Source organism: Notolepis coatsorum (genome assembly GCF_963971535.1).
Source record: "Notolepis coatsorum genome assembly, chromosome: 1".
In the NCBI taxonomy this organism is placed as follows: Eukaryota; Metazoa; Chordata; class Actinopteri; order Aulopiformes; family Paralepididae; genus Notolepis; species Notolepis coatsorum.
This window is the reverse complement of record NC_140165.1, coordinates 312,533,480-312,553,460: the sequence shown is the minus strand read 5'-3', so window position 1 is coordinate 312,553,460 and position 19,981 is coordinate 312,533,480. Positions and strand designations below refer to the sequence as shown.

Genomic DNA, 19,981 nt, shown 5'->3' with positions numbered 1-19,981 from the left:
AGAGAATTTGGGATGGGACAGTTACCGGTATTAGCCGACATCAGACCATAAATCAAGATAATTTTTGAGTACATGATAATGATAATGTTTGAGTCAATGACTACAGACCGGTGGCACTCACCTCTGTGGTCATGAAATGTCAAATGTCCAATTTCATGACCACAGAGGTGAGTGCCACCGGTCTGTAGTCATTGAGACATGTTGGGGAGGTTTTCTTTGGTACAGGGATGATGGTAGACATCTTGAAGCAGGCGGGGACCACTGACTCCGCCAGGGATCGATTAAATATGGCGGTGAACACAGGGGCTAGCTGGTTAGCGCAGGACTTAAGTATGCGTCCTGTTATTCCGTCTGGGCCAGCAGCTTTTCTGGTGTTCACCTGCATAAATGCTCTTCTCACACTGTGTACCGACAATGAGAGAGCGTCCCCGCCCCCCGTGGATGCCCCCCCCCTCCACAACAGCCGACATGTGATCCTAAACGTTTCCTTTCTTTTTTTCTTTTTTCTTCTTCACATTACAGTCCATCATACAAGACCTCTTCCGATAGTTCGAAGTACAACGATAAACCTAGGAAAAATTTACCGTACGTATTGTAATCAGAATGCACCCGGAGAGAGAGAGAGAGCGAGCACACGTTTCATATTTTGTTCAGTTGAACCCACCTCAAGCTTTTAAGGTCACCGTTTTCTAGAAAGGGGTGTGGGGTTGTGGAGAGAAGGCGCATGTTGTGTATTTGTCGAGTGCACGTGTGCACAACACGCGTGCATTTGTGTGTGCCTCTACACGTGTGTGTGTTATCTGTTTGCCTGTGTGTGTGTGTGTGTGGATGTAGAATGTAAGATGACGATGAGTGGGCTGGTGGGGCGATGGAGTCCATACTATACGTGGATCGAGTCTCTACAACCAAAACAACAGTAGCTACCACCAGTCCAGCGGTCTGGCCTCTAGATAGTCAACGTTCATCAACAACACAACAGACTACCACAACCAACCACAGTCTACAAATGTCCCCCTCCCACTCTTTTCACTACATTCCCCCCACAGGTCACAGTTCCACCTCCCCCCTGCGTGTGGAAAACAACCACAGGCCATTTTGGGGCTTGGATGAGCCATACAAAATGTCCTCCTGGTCACAAATGTTTTCCAGTGAATCTACTAGGCTCTCAGTAGGTCGGCTCAAACAAGGGACTAAACACGTTTCGCAATTATGCCACATCAATGTGGAACGCCCTACCTAAAGCTGTAAAGGAATGTGAATCACTACCCACTTTCAAAAACACTCTCAAAAAACACCTACGTGAGACTGCAATTCGAAACTGGCCCCTACAAATGTCCTAACCTAGTTGTACAGTAAATGACCAAGTAAGGCTTTGTCAGTATTCCAATGTACAGTGTAAAATGTGTGCGTGTCCCCTACCCAACCCCCCCCCTACCCAACCCCCCCCCCCCCCCCCACCTCCAATGTACAGCCCTCACCCAACCCACCCAACCCCACCCCACCCACCCAACCTCCTCCAATGTACAGTTTCTACGCCGAATGTATATACACCCTTTTTCTGGACACTTTTGTATCACAAACAGTACTGTATTTGCAAATCTGATATGTCATAAATGTATAGATGTAGCAGTACGGTCTATCTGTATGTCATGTATGTCATATATGTTATGATGAATTGAAAATGGGGGACCCTGATGTAAACAAGACGAAAGTCTTTCTCTGGTCTGCATCCCCTTAACAATTGTATGTATTGAGCTACTGTACCCATTCTGCAATCTGTTAATAAACTTTTCAATCAATCAATCAAAGGTGCTGTGGCGGTCCGTTCCCGGTTGTCTTGTGTGAGGAATCTGAGCCGGGGAGAAGAGAAACACGAGGGTTAGTGCTGTCAATCGATTCAAATATTGAATCTGATTAATCGCATGATTGTCCATAGTTAACTCGCGATTAATCGCAAATTAATCGCATTTTTTCCCCCTTCTAAATCTACCTTAAACAGATCTTTTTCAAGTTTTAATACTCTTATCAACTTGAGAGTCAACAAATGCTTGCTTTATGCAGCCATTTAACACAAAAGGATGACCCTCATGCATTGCAAATTTGCATCAAATTCAAAACAGAGTGACCAGTTTGTTTTGAGATGTAATCTTGTTTTTAGCGCCTTTGAGGTGCTTTGGTACCATGAGGTGCAAGCATAGTCGTAGTACCCTTGAATGAGTGCTCCTGCCAGAGTCTTCAGGGTATTCTTGTTTACCAGAGAGGACATCCGGTACAAGAATCTAGTTTGTTGGTTGACTTTTTTTTATTACCTTGGATGCCTTTTTGTCACAGTAAAGATTAGCCTCTAGGATGGAACCTAGGTATGTAATTTCATCTTTCCTTGTGACAATATTGTCACCCACTGTAACTGAGAAGCCTGAGTTTGTTATTTGATCCGAAGAGAATAAACTAAACTAAACCCAGGTGCATTATCATATTGTATATGTACAATATATTATATATATATATAATATATTGTATTCTCTCCTTCGAAGTGGTTATGCTTTGGCCCTATTTCGAAGTGGGTACAAGGCGGAAGAGACCCTTCGGAGCTAAACCAATCAGAGAGTGTCTTCGCTGTACGCGGGCTAGCCAATCAGAGAGCGTCTTCTCAAACTGCGGCTACGGAAAGAAATCACGCAGCGCTGCTCGGTCGTCACTAGTATCTACAGCGGCGCGTCTTCCTGGATTACTCCACAAACGCTTTGTTTTTATAGTCTAAAGATTAGCTGTAGCAAAACTCTACTGGACCAAGACTTCACATCTGGATCAAAACGTTCTTCCCGAGAAAACAGACATCAGACTGTGGACACCAACATCTGTAAGTACAGTTATGTTTACATTGTTTCCCTCTCTTGTCGCTCCTGATACCGGACGTTAGCTCTATCGATAGCTGTAGTTTCACGTTTTATTTTGTATTTGTCACATATAAGGTACAAGTACATTATAGTGAAATGCTTGGTTACGCATGGCCCCCCTGAGATTGTGCTTCATACAGTAAAAAAAAAAAGTAAAAATGAACAAAATCGAGCACAATTTCGACGGAGCCCACATGGCGGCGAGACAGTGCGGCGCCATCTTGTTGACGTTGTCAATGAATTGGTCGTAAAGGAGAATAGTAGTTGGGTCAAGAACTTCAATTCCGTGACCATTCTCTGGCTAAGATGTTTTGATGATTGATTTTACTTCTATGGACCTTTTTATAAAAGATTTAGCCCCCGTGTCCCAATAGATATATATAGAACACAAGATAGCTTGCCCGCGCTGCCGGCCAATGGAGAGCGACATCACTGAACCGCCGCCATCTTGAGAGGGTCAGCCTTGAGTGAGAGTGAGTGAGCTGCACAGACAAAAATACTCATAACTCGCTGAAATATTGACGGATTTACAAACGGTTTGGTTTATTACAAGCATTATTAACGTGGCTATGATTCAAGCAGTTTGTAAAAAAAAAAAAAAAAACTTTAATTTTTTTTATAAGTATGCAGTATCATAACTACATCTTTGTTTATAGCAAACCAACCCGTTTGTAAATCCGTCAATATTTCAGCGAGTTATGAGTATTTTTGTCTGTGCAGCTCACTCACTCTCACTCAAGGCTGACCCTCCCAAGATGGCGGCGGTTCAGTGACGCTGGTGACTCCGCCTTAAGCTATCTAGTGTTCTATAGATATCTATGCGTGTCCCTCCCAAAAATCCCGGCATTTTGTCAGATGGCCCAATCCAAAATGCCTGCCGCCGGCCGCCATCTTGAAATATTTACTTTTGAACCAGAGCACATAGAATCATGTAAGATACACGTGTCTGTGTAAGACTGTAAGTCGACCATGATGCTTTTTACGCTATGACATAATTGACCCAGAAATCCAAGATGGCTGCGACCCAGTAGTAGAGCAACATTTTTACTTTTAATGTCTAAACCGATTTTACCATGGTACTGCTGTACAAACTACCTTCATAAAGATCTCAGTAAAATAATTGATGAATGTACAGTATGACAAGATAACTAATAGTAATTATACTTCAAAATACACTCTCTTTAATAGTTGTAACTTGAACAGGTTAAGAAATAAGAATGGAACTACTTTAAACATGTCATGACTCATGATCAGTCCGAATCAGCATTCTGCCTCACTAGATTCTGAATGAGCAGATTCCAGCAGATCTCCCCACCGCGAGAGCAGCCGTCGTGCCACAGGGCTCTTCGCCACCATGTCAATACATCGACAACTTACCCTGCCATAGAAGCCTGAGTTGGCATCACAGCCTGTAATACACTCTGCACAATACAGTCAGCCATCTCCTCATAACCAGACCATGGCAGAAGACTTTCTCCTGATACAGAGCATACCGGGCAGCTGTTGCGAGATGACCGCTGCCGCGACATAGGCATCGGTGTCTGCTGCATAAATGACAACAGGGCCACTGTAGCCTGACTCACATAGAACTGTGTACGCAGAGAAGAAGATGGTGTCAGCCTCAGACTGGTCAATGCTGTAGTTCTGCATTGGTTGCTGGGTTGACAAGTTGGTGCAGTGGGAGCCAACAGAGTAGACAATCTCTGATCTACATCCTGTGCAACAAGGTCAGTCAGATAGCTGCTAGGGCTGAACGATTAATCGATTTTAAATCGAAAACGCGACTTGAAATGATGCAATTAGCAAATCGCACAAAAAACAAACCTTAGTTTTAACCAGGAAGTCCCAAATACAGGATCTCCTTTAAAAGTTGTTGTTATTGTTGTAGGAACGGTTTGGGAGAGGGAGGTAAGGGGTTTTAGATTGTGTGTTGTGAAATTTAGACTTCAGAGGGGGAGAGTAAAGTACAGAAAAAAAGGTACCGTACTACTGTTGGGTACCGGTATCCATTCCCAGGTAAAAATAAACATTTTCAGGCTCGGTGTCCCGAACAGACCCACCGCGTAGGCCAGATGCAAGCCGCATTTTACAATAATCCTTTGTGGGTCTGCTTAAAAAAATAATTATTATAATCGCAAATTTAATCTCAATCGCAATATCTGTCAGAAAAATCGCAATTAGATTATTCCCCAAAATCATGCAGCCTGCATATAACTTTTTGGAGCCGCTCCTTGTTTCTGACCATAATTTCTCGAGTACCGATAGCAGTACCGATGACGTCGGAGCTTATAAATACTAAAAAAAAAAAGCCTGAGGAGCATAAAGTTATCGGTGTCAAAAAATCAATATCGTGCATCCCTAGTAGTCAGGTGACATTCAGACTGACTGAGCTGAGGCAAGATAGTAAAAAAAAAGATGGCGTCGTCGGACTTTTTCAAAGTTTCAAAGTTTGCTTGCTATTTGTAACAAATGCAGAAGTTCCACGAGGAGGGAAAGGGGCAACAAGCTATAACTCATCCAACATAATAAATCACCTGAAACATCACCACCTCTACGATGGTGTATTAAAATGCGACGACGCTGAGCAGCTAAAGGCTAATGCAACGCAGCATAAGCTAATCCAAAACCAGCTGCTGGCGGGCGGCGGGACATTTACTGAGGACCAGATATTATGATTTAACAAGTCTATCTACGCGTCCAGGACGATGACAACACTATTGCAGGTAAGCAGGCAGCCTAGCCGTTCTAACTACTAACGTTATCACGCTAGCTTGGATGCTAACTAACGTAATTAAGCTTGTCATGGTTCATGGTGAGCTGTTGATTGATTGATTGATTGAAAAGTTTATTAACCGATTGCAGAATGGGTACAATACAGTACAGCTCAATACATACAATTGTTAAGGGGATGCAGACCAGAGAAAGACTTTCGTCTTGTTTACATCAGGGTCCCCCATTTACAATTCATCATAACATAATGACATGCATGACATACAGATAGACAGTACTGCCTACATCTATACATGACATACCAGATTTGCAAATACAGTACTGTTTGTGATACGAAAAGAGTCCAGAAAAGAGAGTATATACATTTGACGTATTATTATTGTATTGTGATATGTTTTGTTTCATGTTGAAAAAAAAATAAAAAAATTTGATCAAAATATTTTTTTAATAATACAATAAATATCGGCTTGAGGAGCATAAAGTTATCTATCGGTGTCAAAAAATCAATATCGTGCATCCCTAAAGAATAGTGCAGGTAAAGTACAATTTGTCAGGATATCCCTGATGTTTCATTCAAAGCCACACATTGGTTACAACCCTGTCCAATAATTTTCAAGATCGCCAAATGATTGACAGAGCTAGAGCCTCAGGAGTCGCGGGTTGTAATAAAAAAAATAACTCCTCGCATATCGGCATGTACCTCGAGAACCGCTGAACGGATTTTCTCAAACGGCAATCGACACAACAGATAGGGCTTTATTTGGATATATATGTATTGTATTAAAAATATGCACACCGCGCCGCTAGATGTTGGGAAAGTGGCGCGTCGCGCCGGTGGGCAAATTGTTAACAAGACGGGCCGGGTCGGTTACAGTTAGCCCTTTGAGTGCCACGGACGACATATCTCGTTTTATCAGCCCAGTGCCTGAGTGCCCACGACGACAATTATATATATATTTTTTTATTAGCGATCTGAATTCATATTTCATCAACCGAGTCTCCCGTTGGTACACCAGCCCCATCAGGAGCTCATATTGGAAAAAAGCGCTCCCTATCGTCTATCTCTGTGTAACTGCAGGTCAGTCGCTTAGACTGGGATCTGTATATCTCTAGAGGTGGAGCCACCTGGTTCCTTGTGCTGGCAAGCCGTCTGATGAACATGGAAGTGATCGCGGGATGGAAATCAGCCTGGAATATAGATTTACAGCAGCCAATAATCAATCAATAAGCGTGATCGATATTTGGAATGGCGATCAGGAATTGGAATAATCTTTTTGGATAACATCTGATCTCAGGCAAGGAATCTATTTTACCAGTCTTAGGATAATCAGACCTCTTTTCACGGAGATTTCAGCATTTGCCCTATGTGTGATGTGGCTGTGATTGCTGATGAGGAATTAAGAGAATCGATTTTTCAGATCGCCTCTATAGCGCGCATACGTACACATATACTATCGATAATCTAGCGGTTATTTGAAAACGATTCATAAATAGGCCGAAAAATTACAACGTTTTTGTGTATTCCAGAATATTCCAGTAAATGTCTTTTATCACGGAATCTTTATATATTTCCTTGAAAACGAGGGCTTTTCAAAATGCTATAAAACGAAAATGAACCGTTTCGACAATGTTGACTGCAAACAAGTCATTGCAGGGCTGTACGCTAAGCTTTTTCACTAGGGGCACACTTGCCCCTAAATGAGAAATTTAGGGGAAAAGAATATTTTTTTAGGGGATTTTTTTTTAGATGTTCCGATACCATTTTTCCTTCCCGATCCGATTCCGATACCTAAGCTTTGGGTATCGGCTGATACCGATACTGATCCGATACCAGTGGATACATTAAAAAAAATATATATATTATATAATTTATATATATATATTTTTTTTACAGATACTGTTTTATATATACTGTTTTTTAGTAATAACTAGAAAGTAATGGTATTTATTCAACAACAGGTGATTGTATAGATTAGTATTAGTATCATTAATCAATGAGTGGGGCTGCGGCACTGCAGATATACCCTACTCCAATGATCCGCACGGACGTTAGACGGTGTTGCACTCGCTACCCAGTCTGTTAGCTAGTAGCTAGTATTACCGTTTATGTTGTGATTTTCGATGCAAAATAAATATTCAACATTCTCTTTTGAGACTCCGCCTCAGACTCTTATCCTTTGGCACTTGGAACTTGCTGTACTTTGCTTGCAGGTCTGCAGCCATTATTGCTGGATTATGAATAGCACCAACTTTAGCCACGGTAACGTTATCAAGCTAAGCTAGCTGACCTAGCTTGTCTTCCCCGCATTGACATTTGATAACGTTAGTCAGCTAACGCTAGTCAGTAGCTACTTGACTTAAATACGATTCACTGTGGGTGCATTATTGTTGATAGACGGACAGTGTCAGGTCCTGGAGAAAGGACAGGCAATCATCTGATTTGATGTAACGTTAAAGCGGATGTTGTTCCAACTAGCTAGCTTTTCAGCTAATGCTATAATAACACCAGCAAGCAAAACACACCCCGTCCGAGCTCCCCGTCACACCGCTCTGTCGGGACAATGGAATTAATGGATTAATTTAGGAGTGAAATGCGAATGAAGGGTTGAAATCACTACTCGCAAGGATGCCCCCAAATATTATTTTCCACTCGCACGGGCCAAATTAAGGGGCAATTTGCCATCATCTCGTCGCAGTGTACAGCCCTGCATTGATAAACGACAGGCAGATTAGACACGTAGCCATAATTTAAGACAGAGATTATGCGTTCACAACGCTATCATTGAAGTGGGTGCTGGCATTTAACCACATTTTACCATGTTCACCAGTGGTAATCAAAGTGTTAAGAAAGCATATAAACAATCCCTTGTTAGTGGATATTGTACAAGTAGTGTCTCAATACTCACAATACTTGTAAGTGCAAATGCAGATTGTCCACGGAGTCTAGGTGTATCAATCTGCGCATACGTAGTTCGGGAGTAGGTGCGACTAGCTCGGCTGAGAAAGTGCCGATCGACTTGGGATTGGTCACGCCGTGTTCAGGAGACTTGGGCGTATACAAATCTATTGGATCATGTCTCCAGCACCCCCCCCCCCACAGCCGTAGCAACAACCACTTAATGTCGAGGCTCTCCTCCACATTCATTCATTTTCTCCCCCCGCACTTCCTCCATGAGCTCAGAATACCAGAAATGTTGTGGTGGTCTATAGGAGACGTCCAATGTGTTTCGTTGCCCCATATAATTTCCTGATCAGTCACGTGGTACCCAGGGTTTCCGTTAGAAAAAATTGTTGCCGGTCTCCGTGACCTGCAAGATTTCAATCTACCGGACAAATGAGATTAATTCCGGTCATAGTTTATTGAGCTTTAAAACAATCGATAGGCAGGCTATATAAAGAATGTCATCCTCAAGGCATGTAGATTTATAATAGTATTACTTAAAACTAGGCTACTTTTGCGTATAGTCATTAATATATTCCAAATAAAATAAGTCCCTCGATACTCCGTGCTGCTGCTGACTTGAAATAAAATAGACCGCGTATGTAGAGCTGCCGCGGTATCGGTATTACCGCGGTATCGCTGTTACATCATGCCCACCGCAGCGTTGGGCTGAATACCGGCATCACAGCTGTTTTTTATTATATTATTATTATTATTATTATTACGCTCTCGTTGGGCTTGCGGCTCTGCAGATATACCCTACTTCTCTGTCGAGATTCCAAGCGACCCTATTGGGTACCAGAAAAGTCACATGAAACACTGCAGACCATTGATTGGTCAGAAGAGATACGCGTCACATGCTTGGAGCATCTTGCAGTGCGTTTACTTCCTGAATCTCAGCCATCACAACACCGTCACGGCTAATAGTACGTTAGCTCCCACCGGAGACCGGAGTGGATTACCGACGCCGTCGCTCCTCAGGGAACGAGGCATAATGATTTTACTGCAACGAAATGTTATAATAAAAGCCCTTCGTTCTATACACATGTCTGATTGAAAACTTTATTAACAGACCGCAGAATGGGTACAACTCGGCACGCTCTGAGCAAAGAAAGGAACTTAGATATTAATTGAGTAACGCTTGCCTTGCTATGTGGTCCGGTAAATACGAACGTGTAACTATTAGGGGTGGGACGATACATCGATCCAGATCGATACATCGATGTAATTATCAACGATCGAATCGGATCGATGCAATGTAATAAGATCGATTCATATCGATACTCTTATTTTGAAAATCCTGTGGCGAGTCTCATATCCGCCCAAGAACAACAGCAGTAGCTCCGTGTGTGTAGACATTACAGCATAGCATTCTCCCTTTCTGTGTGTGTGCGCGCGTCTTTGGAAAGACCAGATGAGGTCAGAGGAGTTTGATGTTTAAATGTTATTTAAACATAAACAATATAATACATAATAAATGTAGGCCTATACATGATCATGCAACATCAACAAATTGTTGTAGGAACGGTTTGGGAGAGGAAGGTAGGGAGGGGTTTTAGGTTGAGTTTTGAGTTCCAAAAAATGGAGCTTAAAGTTTAAAGCTCAATATATCAAAACGTGGCACTTTACAGTGAACAGGAGGTCTATTTGTATTAAAAACAATAGATTGATTTTCCTTTAAATGTCTGGAAGAGCTCAAAAATACAAATGTCAAATGATATTTTCGTTACCTTTTTTTAGTTGATCTAAATGTTACCGATTGTGTTAAATGGGCATATGATATCATCTCATATCGATTGCAGGCACCTGAATCTAATCTAATCGTATTGTATCGTGAGAGACTTTGTGATATCGGCAAATATCGTATCGTTGTCCAAAGAATCGATATCGTATTGTATCATGATGAAACTGGTGATTCCCACCCCTAGTAACTATACTAACGTTAATGCCACAAATCGAATACCTTTGTAATCATAAGTAGTAACGTTATAATAATAAGAAGAAGAAAGGGTCGGGGGGGTAACCGGCGGGCGCGACACCGAGGGGAGACTTCGAATCCGTGTTTCACTTTTAATAACGAATGCGTGCATGCCGAATCCCAAACAATATTCATGCTGCAAAGTCATCCTCTAAAGATAGACATTTAGACTAGAGGCAGGCTATATGCTATATAAAGAGTAGACTACAAAAAAAATGCATTCAAACTTTTTTTTTTGTGTGTGTGTGTGCGGTAATACCGCGGCGGTAGGAAATATTTTGCAAATGTGTGCGGTAAGGAAAACATCAATACCGCGGCAGCTCTACGCGTATGTGGGCAGTCGGTCCGACACTAAACAGCAGTCTGTTATAATCACATTTTTATGAGCTAACGAATTCCGTTATATTGGACATTTGTATTAATTATATCAAGCGAAGAACTGAGAAAGCAGAGAGACGGCAACATTATCGTGGTTTGCGTGACGACTCTCTCCACCTCGCAACGACTTATTTGCAAAGAGTATGGCGCTGCAGAGAAGCTGATTCAGCTGTTATTGGCTCTTTTCTGGGAACCGCACAGCAGCGCCCCCCACCCAACATTGGCTGAAAATGGCTGAATTGGAGTACTGCTGGAATACTGCATTGTGCTGATAGTGCTCTGGCTCTGCAGCTTCACAAAAGTTCGCACACCCAGCACTAAGCTCTCGCTGACGACGTCGTTGTCATTATTAGAAGCAAAGAGGAAACAAATGTAATGATCGTTTCGTTCATCGCATAGGCTATTTAATTTTAGCCTATTTTAATACAATTCAAATAATCAAATTGTGCTTAGACTCAGGGAATTATTTTCACCGGACATTAAGACCGGAGAGATGAAATATGTCGGACTTCAACAGATTTTGCCGGTCAAATACCGGTAATTACCGGCTAACGGAAACGCTGGTGGTACCGCCGGCGAGTGAGTCTTCGAATGTCTTACTGGATTACTCCATAAATGCTTTGTGTTTACAGTGTAAATATTCTCTGTAGCAGAACTCTACTGGACCAAGACGATCTTCCTGAGAAAACAGACATCAGACTGTGGCAGGGGTGTACAGTGCGATATATATGTCGCACGTGCGACACTGACGTCAGTCTGTGCGATGAAAGGATTTACTTCAATAGCACTGGTGCGATGGCCCGCTATCCACTTGGTACTTGTAGTCTTGTGCGATTAAATACAATGTCCCTTCTGCGTAAGACTCCATATATCAAACACCAAATCCCATAATCCCTAGCGAACAATATCCCCGCGAGTTGCGAGCTCATATCCGCTCGGCTCAGCTCACAACACAGCAGGTGAGCAGGACTCGTCTCAGCAGCGTTTGGAACGCGCACATTGAAACAGAGCTAGTGGATAGTGTTGTCGCGACCCAAAACAAATCCCTGCAGTTTTATTCGGCAACGGGTCAAATGCATATAACATGCTTTGCAATCCTCGCGTCATAAAGTCCGAAATGAACGTTACGTTAGCATGAGCTAACAACTAGCTGTTCATAGCCATATTTATATAGAGAGAACAGCAGACGGGCAGAGTGAGGAGGAGGGGGCAGACATTCTCCCTTCTCTGTGTGTGTGTGTGTGCGCGTTTGGAAAGATCACATGAAGTCAGACGAGTATATTATATTGATAGTAAATGTACTGAGGGTGGACAGATAATGTTGATATTTAAACATAAAAAATACAATACAAAATAAATGTATTCATGATCATGCAACATAAAACGGTTGCGTGTTGAGAGTTCCAAAACATTTAACTTAAAGTTTAAAGCTCAATATATCAAAACGTGGCACTTTACAGTGAACAGGAGGTCTATGTGTATTAAAAACAATAGATTGTTTTTCCTTTAAAAGTCTGGAAGAGGTCAAAAATAAAAATGTCAAATGATATTTCCGTTGCCTTTTTTGAGTTGATCTAAATGTTACTGATTGTGTTAAATGGGCTTATGTTATGATATCGTCTCATATCGATTGCAGGCGCCTGCATCGTATCATATCGTGGCATATATCAGCAAATATCGTATTGTTGTCCAAAGAATCTATATCGTATCGTATCGTGATGAAACTGGTGATTCCCACCCTAGTAGAGTCCATACACCCAACACCAAATCCCATAATTCCTTACACGTAACGTGTCTGGCTGTGTGACGTCAACTTGTCAGCATAAAATGACAGCCAAACATGGCACTGCAACTAAATAACACAAATACAATAGGCACATTTGTGACTGTTACAAATATAACACATTTTATACTTGTGCTACAAGATTTTGGCCTGTGCTACAAAACGATCAACCTCTGTAGCACCAGTGCTATGTGCAAAAAAAGTTAACGTACAGCCCTGGACTGTGGACACCACAACATCTGTAAGTACAATTATGTTTACATTGTTTTCCTCTCTTGTGGCTCCTTCTTTGCAGCAGCGGCACTCGAAAGGAGCCTTGAAGTTGTACAATCCAAGTTTAATTCAAAACAAATGCCAAATGTTTTACATTTGTAGTACTTTACCATCTCCAGGGTCCACTAACTGCTAGCATCTGCAGCGACACAATTCTCTTCACAATAACATATTACATTTCTCCCGATACCGGACGCTACCTCTGTTAGCTCTATCATAGCTGTAGTTTCAAGTTTCACGTTTTATTTTGTATTTGTCACATATAAGGTACAAGTACATTATAGTGAAATGCTTGGTTCCGTATGGGCCCCCTGAGATTGTGCTTCATACAGTAAAAAAAGTAAAAATGAACAAAATCGAGCACAATTTCGACAGAGCCCACAGAGAGGCGGGACAGTGCAGCGTCATCTTGTTGACGTTCATTGTCAATGAATTGGTAGTAATGGAGAATAGAGAATAGTGTTTTCTTTTTCTTGTCCTTTTTTGATACATGAATGACAATTGACAATACGGATGTATTGTTAGCCTAAGAGTAGCCTTTTGTAATATCTTTATCAGATCAACATAAGCATAATTATATCTAAATAACTTTGTTACTGTAGTTCTGTCATGGAATACATGTATTCAGACCTATACAACTGCATATACACAGAATTAGTGCTGGGCGATATGGCCAACATTTTATATCAAGATATTATTTTGCGACGAAGACAAGCAAGTTGAGGCAACACTACAAATCTGTTCAATCACCTGAAGATAAAGCACGTTATAGAGTACGATTAATGTATCAAGCTAAAGGGAGCTGCGACTCCCGTCGCTCCTGTAACTTCAGCCAAACAAACTTCACTAATGCCGCTTTTCCACTGCATGGTAACTACTTGACTCTACTCTACTCGCTATTGGTAGTGGTACCTGGTAGGGGTGGGAATCACCAGTTTCATCACGATACGATATCGATTCTTTGGACAAGGATACGATATTTGCCAATATCACAGTCTGCCACGATACGATTAGTTTCAGGTGCCTGCGATCGATATGAGACTATATCATATGCCCATTGAACACAATCGGAAACATTTATATTAACTAAAAAAAGGCAACGAAAATATCTTGACTTTTTTTTCTGAGCTCTTTCATACATTTAAATGAAAAACAATCTCCTGTTCACTGTAAAGTGCTCAATAATGCTTTGAATAACTAACTGAAATAACTTTCTAAACATTTAAAGCAGAACTTTTGTCTAAACCTCATATTTCCTACCTCACACCTACCCTGTTTGGTCCACTTTAAGTGGACCATGGTCCCTTTAGATCGATAGTCCGTTTGGTTTGTACAGGTGTGAACGCAAACCGAACTATAATGAGGACCAAACAACCGAACCATGGTCCTCTTGAAAAGTTGGGACTCGGTTCGTTTCAATCGAACTATAGTACCTAATCCAGGAAGCAAAGTAGCCTACTCCTCTCTAGACTGGCGCTGCACGCGGACAGTCTCTCTCTTCCTCTCTCTCTCTTTCTCCTCTAGACTCGCAGTCTCTCTCTTCCTCTCTCTCTCTCTCTCTCTCTACTCTAGACTCGCGCAGCGCGCGGACCCCCCATACAAATTCTGAACAACAGGTTGGCTTTTCATAAAATGTATGAATTATCTCTTGCAATAATATCCATGGGACTCGACTTTTTGCAGTCGTTGTGTTTGTGTGTGTCACGACGAACACACACGCCAACTTTCTCCTGCGTGAGAAGGACATTCGCGGACCTTCTCTCAGATAAAGAAAAAAAAAGCTTACATACTTTTTGGGTAATTTCATAATAGCAGCGTGGACCAGCTCTGTAACAACAACGCATCTCGAGCTGCTTCTATGCAGCTGTCTAGTAGTTGACAGCTTACGCAGGAAGGAAAGGTCTCTCTCTCTCTCTCACTCTCACTCTCTATCTCTCTCTCTTTCTCTCTTTCTCTCTATAGTCGACTAGCGCCGTGCTCATAATAGTATCTCTCATTACGCTGCCGGCAACTGATTACGTTTGTGAGTGCTATAGTCCAATAGATGCGACAGCATGTCCTTTGTTTACAAATTAGATCCGCACCAAACAGGGTAGTGTGAACGCAGACCAAAATCAAACAATGTATCATTTTCACAGATGTGAACACACCCTTTAGAGTCTCAAACTCAAAATTTGTTAGAACTTAATAGCCAAGGTCACCACTGTCGATTTCCTGAGAGTCAAAGGTCACTCACCTTTGGATATATATTTTTCTTGAGAAAGCATATGTAAACAATCCCTTGTTAGTGGATATTGTACAAGTAGTGTCTCAATAACAATAGGTCACCACTTGTAAGTGCAAATGCAGTACAGTCTTCCTGCATCATAGCTATCCACTACTGGGATATGCATTTTTCTAAACCAAATAAAAATAATGAATGTTGGAACAAAGCCAATAATTTAAACAATTACACATGTTTCAGTGCATGACATCTCAGACAGTCAAGTATGTCCATAACTCAATCAGCGCCGGACCCGAGGATAGTCGGGTTTTCATCGTTATTTCTTTTATTCGATATTTTTATTCATTTCAGGCACACAGACCTCGAGGTTACCATAGGGAATCACTCTGAGATCGCTAGAGTGCAATACCGGCCGCATCCTGCTAGGTGGCAGTATCGCCCACCATTTGAAACCTTTTTTTCACACCCGGTGTTACATTCAATTCCCTCCGGGCACAGTTTTTTGGGTCAGGCGAGTCCAGTGTGTTAGATGTTTCTGTAATCAGCCAATCTCATCTCATCATCTCCTTCGTGACTCTCCCTGTTCTGCGTTGTTTGTATCAACCCCTGTTAGTACATCCGTTAGTCATAAGAAACGACACTGCAACATGATCTCTTTCCTTAGATCCTCATGTTTATTTTCATAAACATAGCCTCTGTACCCGATGTAACTCATTCTGTATTGTCCTTGAACAGTCTTAATTCATTCTTCTCCACCGTCTCTTCTGTCACGACAGTCCAATGGTCCTGGGCCTCGTCGTGGCCAACCACCATTCCCTGTTAGCCGAAGCTAGCGATGACATGGCATCGCTAGACCGTTTCAAAGTCTCTGATCAACGCGCCCGCTCGTCTGTGCTTCGTATCTCAGTCTAACTTACCCCGGAAGGAACTCGCACCTCATAACATTCTTACCATAGCAACGGGGGTCTTTGACAACGGCTCTTTGACCCAAATCACTATAGCAACGGCGATGTTGACATTACCGCCCCTCTTACCTCATAACAAACGCTGTGGCTTGATAATGCACTTTCTCCAGATCGAGTAACCTTGATGCTGTGGTGCTGTGGCTATCAGCTGTTGATGTTAAACAGCACAGCCCGAATCCTCATCTGCTGCTGTTAAGTCTGCTGCAACACACACTGACTGCCGGCTACTTTTAAGATCTATAGATCCGTCTGAGTAGATGCTGTCACTAGAGATGTTCCGATACCATTTTTTCCTTTCCGATCCGATTCCGATACCTAAGCTTTGGGTATCGGCCGATACCGATACTTATCCGATACCAGTGCATACATATTAAAAAAAAAAACGATATTATATACATTTTTTATAAATATAATTTTTTTTTTTTTAACAAATACTGTTTTATATATACTGTTTTTTAGTAATAACTAGAAAGTAATGGTATTTATTCAACAACAGGTGATTGTATAGATTTGTATTAGTATCATTAATCAATGAGTATGGGGCTTCAGCACTGCAGATATACCCTACTCCAATGATCCACACGGACATTATACGTTGCTGCACTCGCTACCCACTGGCTCTGCAGATATACCCTACTCAGTCTGTCTACAAGGCTCCGTTTCAGTAGCAGTCGGATCTGTTGTGATTTTTGCACAATAAATATTCAACATTCTCTTTTGAGACTCCGCCTCAGACTCTTATCATTTGGCACTAAAAGCTAAACATTGTCACCGATATGGCTGTCCGCAACATGTCATTAATTGTGTACGCGAGGTGGTCTCAATGACGACGTCAACGTGAGCTAAGTTAGCATAGCATGAGCTGCCGGTATATGAAAAGACTGTAACGTTACTGGTGACATTGTGATTTAACGAATACTCCTTTGCCAACTTGCTGTACTTTGCTTGCAGGTCTGCAGCCATTATTGCTGGATTATATGAATAGCCCCAACTTTAGCCAAGGTAATGTTAAAGCTAGCTTTCGGTTAGCTGTTCAATGCTAATAACACCAGCCACCAAGCGAACCCATGAGCTCCCCGTCAACACCGCTCTGTCGGGACGATGACATTTAAGAAAGTATCTGCTGTTAAAATGACAAATGGCATTGACACTTTAATCGATTAAGCACCCGTTTGTTTTATAATGCTTACTCAACAGACCAGTGTTGTTGATAAATTACGTCATATGGTATCGGAGCGCAGCATTAGAGGGTACTCGCCGATACCGATACCAGCATTTTAGCCAGTATCGGCGGCTTTTCCGATACTGGTATCGGTATCGGAACAACTCTAGCTGTCACCCACCAATACATTATATACACATTGAAAAACATAGATTCCTTCAAGTGGTTCACTCGATCACATTGAAACGCGTCCAATGCCCCCGATGCATGCAACGCCAACGCTTTTAGCAAAATTCCCGTATTGCTCCATAGCGCTGTTTTCTGGAATTAGCCAGGATCACTCTGAAACTATACTTATATTCACCACGGTATAACACGCAAACGTATACATGAATTTCTTTTTCTTTTTCACATATTGAACGATGGATAGTTGATGTCAAATGAGTCATAGTATTGTATCCATAGCTATAATATAGAATATAGATATAGCCCCTGCAAACACCGCCACGCATCACTATCTCTTAGAGCGGTGGCGCAGTAGGAACAAAGATGGGCTAGACCTGTGGCGCTGATTGACTTAAGTGTTCTTCTTTGGGAGGTTTTTCCAAAATATATATTTTTTTAAACTGACGACATGCTCAGCAGACAAAACGCTGTGTTCTGAACGGACAATGTCACCTGCAGTGCTAAATACACGCTCAGAAGGTACGCTATTACCAGGAATGCAGAGGTATGTATGGTTTGCCAGGAGAGGAAGCTTAGTCTGCTGACTTTTCCACCACTCTAACACATTACCTCCGAGGGGCAAAGATGTAGTCTCTTTATACTTAGCAACTTCAGCCTGGGCTAGCTCTCTGGAAGACTTAGTCTGGCTAGGGTCCACATCGCAGAAGGTGTCACCAAACAGATCTTCAAGTGCCTTTGACTTCTTGGAAGTGGGAACGTATTCTGAAATTACACAGAAAGACAAAATATCTCTTTCAAACACTTGTTAGCTGATTATTAAAGGGGAACTTCGCTGAAAAACAATGCTGATTTATTTTGCACGTGATCTCACACATCTGAAAACGACAGTTTAGCAGACATTAATTTAGTTTGACAGTTATTGAGAGTTGACTTGAGTTAAGTTGTGAACCAGCGATGTCATCAGAATGCACAGAATCATTGTGAGTGACATCGCTGGTTCACAACTTAACTCAAGTCAACTCTCAATAACTGTCAAACTAAATTAATTTCTGCAAAACTGTTTAGTTTTCGGATATGTGTGAGATCATGTGCAAAATAAATCTGCATTATTCAGTGAAGTTCCCCTTTATGTAACTAATTTACATGTTTATAACATTGAGTCAATGTTAATAACTAAATAAAGAATCTGGGTCCATGTGCACTAGTGCAGGGGTTCCCAAAGTGGGGGTTTTATTAAAAAATAATAATAATAAAAGATAAATAAAAAAAAATTATGCAGTCAGGCCACTGAACTTAGAAGCAGGCCAGGCCAGTGTTTCTAGTTGCAGCAGCGCAATAGTTAGATAACCTAGGTGGGGAACAACCAGGAGATCACTGCAACTCACACAAGTTGGAGAACGCTCTCTCTCTCTCTCTCTCTCTCTCTCTTGCTCTCACACACACAAAGGGAGCCGCATGTGATTAGTGGAGGCGGGACCCTTACAAAAAACTGTTGTTGCTAATCATTGACACATGCTAGCCTGTAATAATCCCCCCCAGAAAAATCTACTTTGCATTTGATATATTGGAAATATATGCCATCACATACACTGGCATTGAAAGGGTTAGAATTATAAAATGAATATGTGGTGTTATGATCAGGGCTGAAGTTGAATAAAAGATTGTATTTTTTTCAATCTGACATTACAAAAAAAACTCAAAATCCATCTAAATCAGTGTTGTTGCACTTGCTAATCATATGCTAGCCTGTTTTTTAACAATAATTTGTGATGCCATCACAAACACTGGCATTAAAGGGTACAAATAAAAAAATTCCTGCACCAGAATGCAGGAAATTAAGTCTTTGTAACAAAAAATGTCATGGTGGGGGATAAGGCTGTCCCCGAACCCTGTTTTTAGGGTTCGAACGTTCGCCAGGGTTTTTCGAACGGACGTTCGAACGTTCGTTTTTTTTATTAATTAATTTGATTATTATAGATTTTACGGTGAAATAGTCTTATCGGTGAAAAACATTTTGTTTACAGTGGTGGCTGTTCATGTAAACATGTAAACAAAGCACTCAGAAGAATATACTCGTTATCGGTGAAAAACATTTTGTTTACAGTGGTGGCTGTTCATGTAAACATGTAAACAAAGCACTCAGAAGAATATACTCGTTATCACCATACATAACGTTTATATTGAAACACGTTGACATTATGGCCGTTCTTTCAACCTAAAAGTGCACTTTCTTCAACCTTGCACCTAAATTCCTTAGCAACCCGTGTTACCAAGTAAACAAATTACAGAACGATAGCCAGTTAGCCAGCCAGGTACCGACGTTAGCTCTCAGAACGATTAGCCACGTTAGTTAGCCAGCAACCAGCCAGGTACCGACGTTAGCTCTCAGAACGATTAGCCACCTTAGTTAGCCAGCAACCAGCCAGGCAGAGACGTTAGCTCTCAGAACGATTAGCCACGTTAG

The 19,981-nt window shown here is 41.6% G+C and overlaps 1 long non-coding RNA gene across 1 annotated transcript in view; it reads left to right on the top strand.

The window, feature by feature from the left end:
• The first annotated feature begins 2,716 nt into the window (after positions 1–2,716).
• Positions 2,717–19,981, top strand: part of LOC311238996 — a 34,560-nt gene continuing 17,295 nt past the window's right edge. Inside the window, exon 1 of the long non-coding RNA XR_014620406.1 lies at positions 2,717–2,860. This is a non-coding gene — a long non-coding RNA (uncharacterized lncRNA). The remainder of the gene's footprint in view (positions 2,861–19,981) is intronic.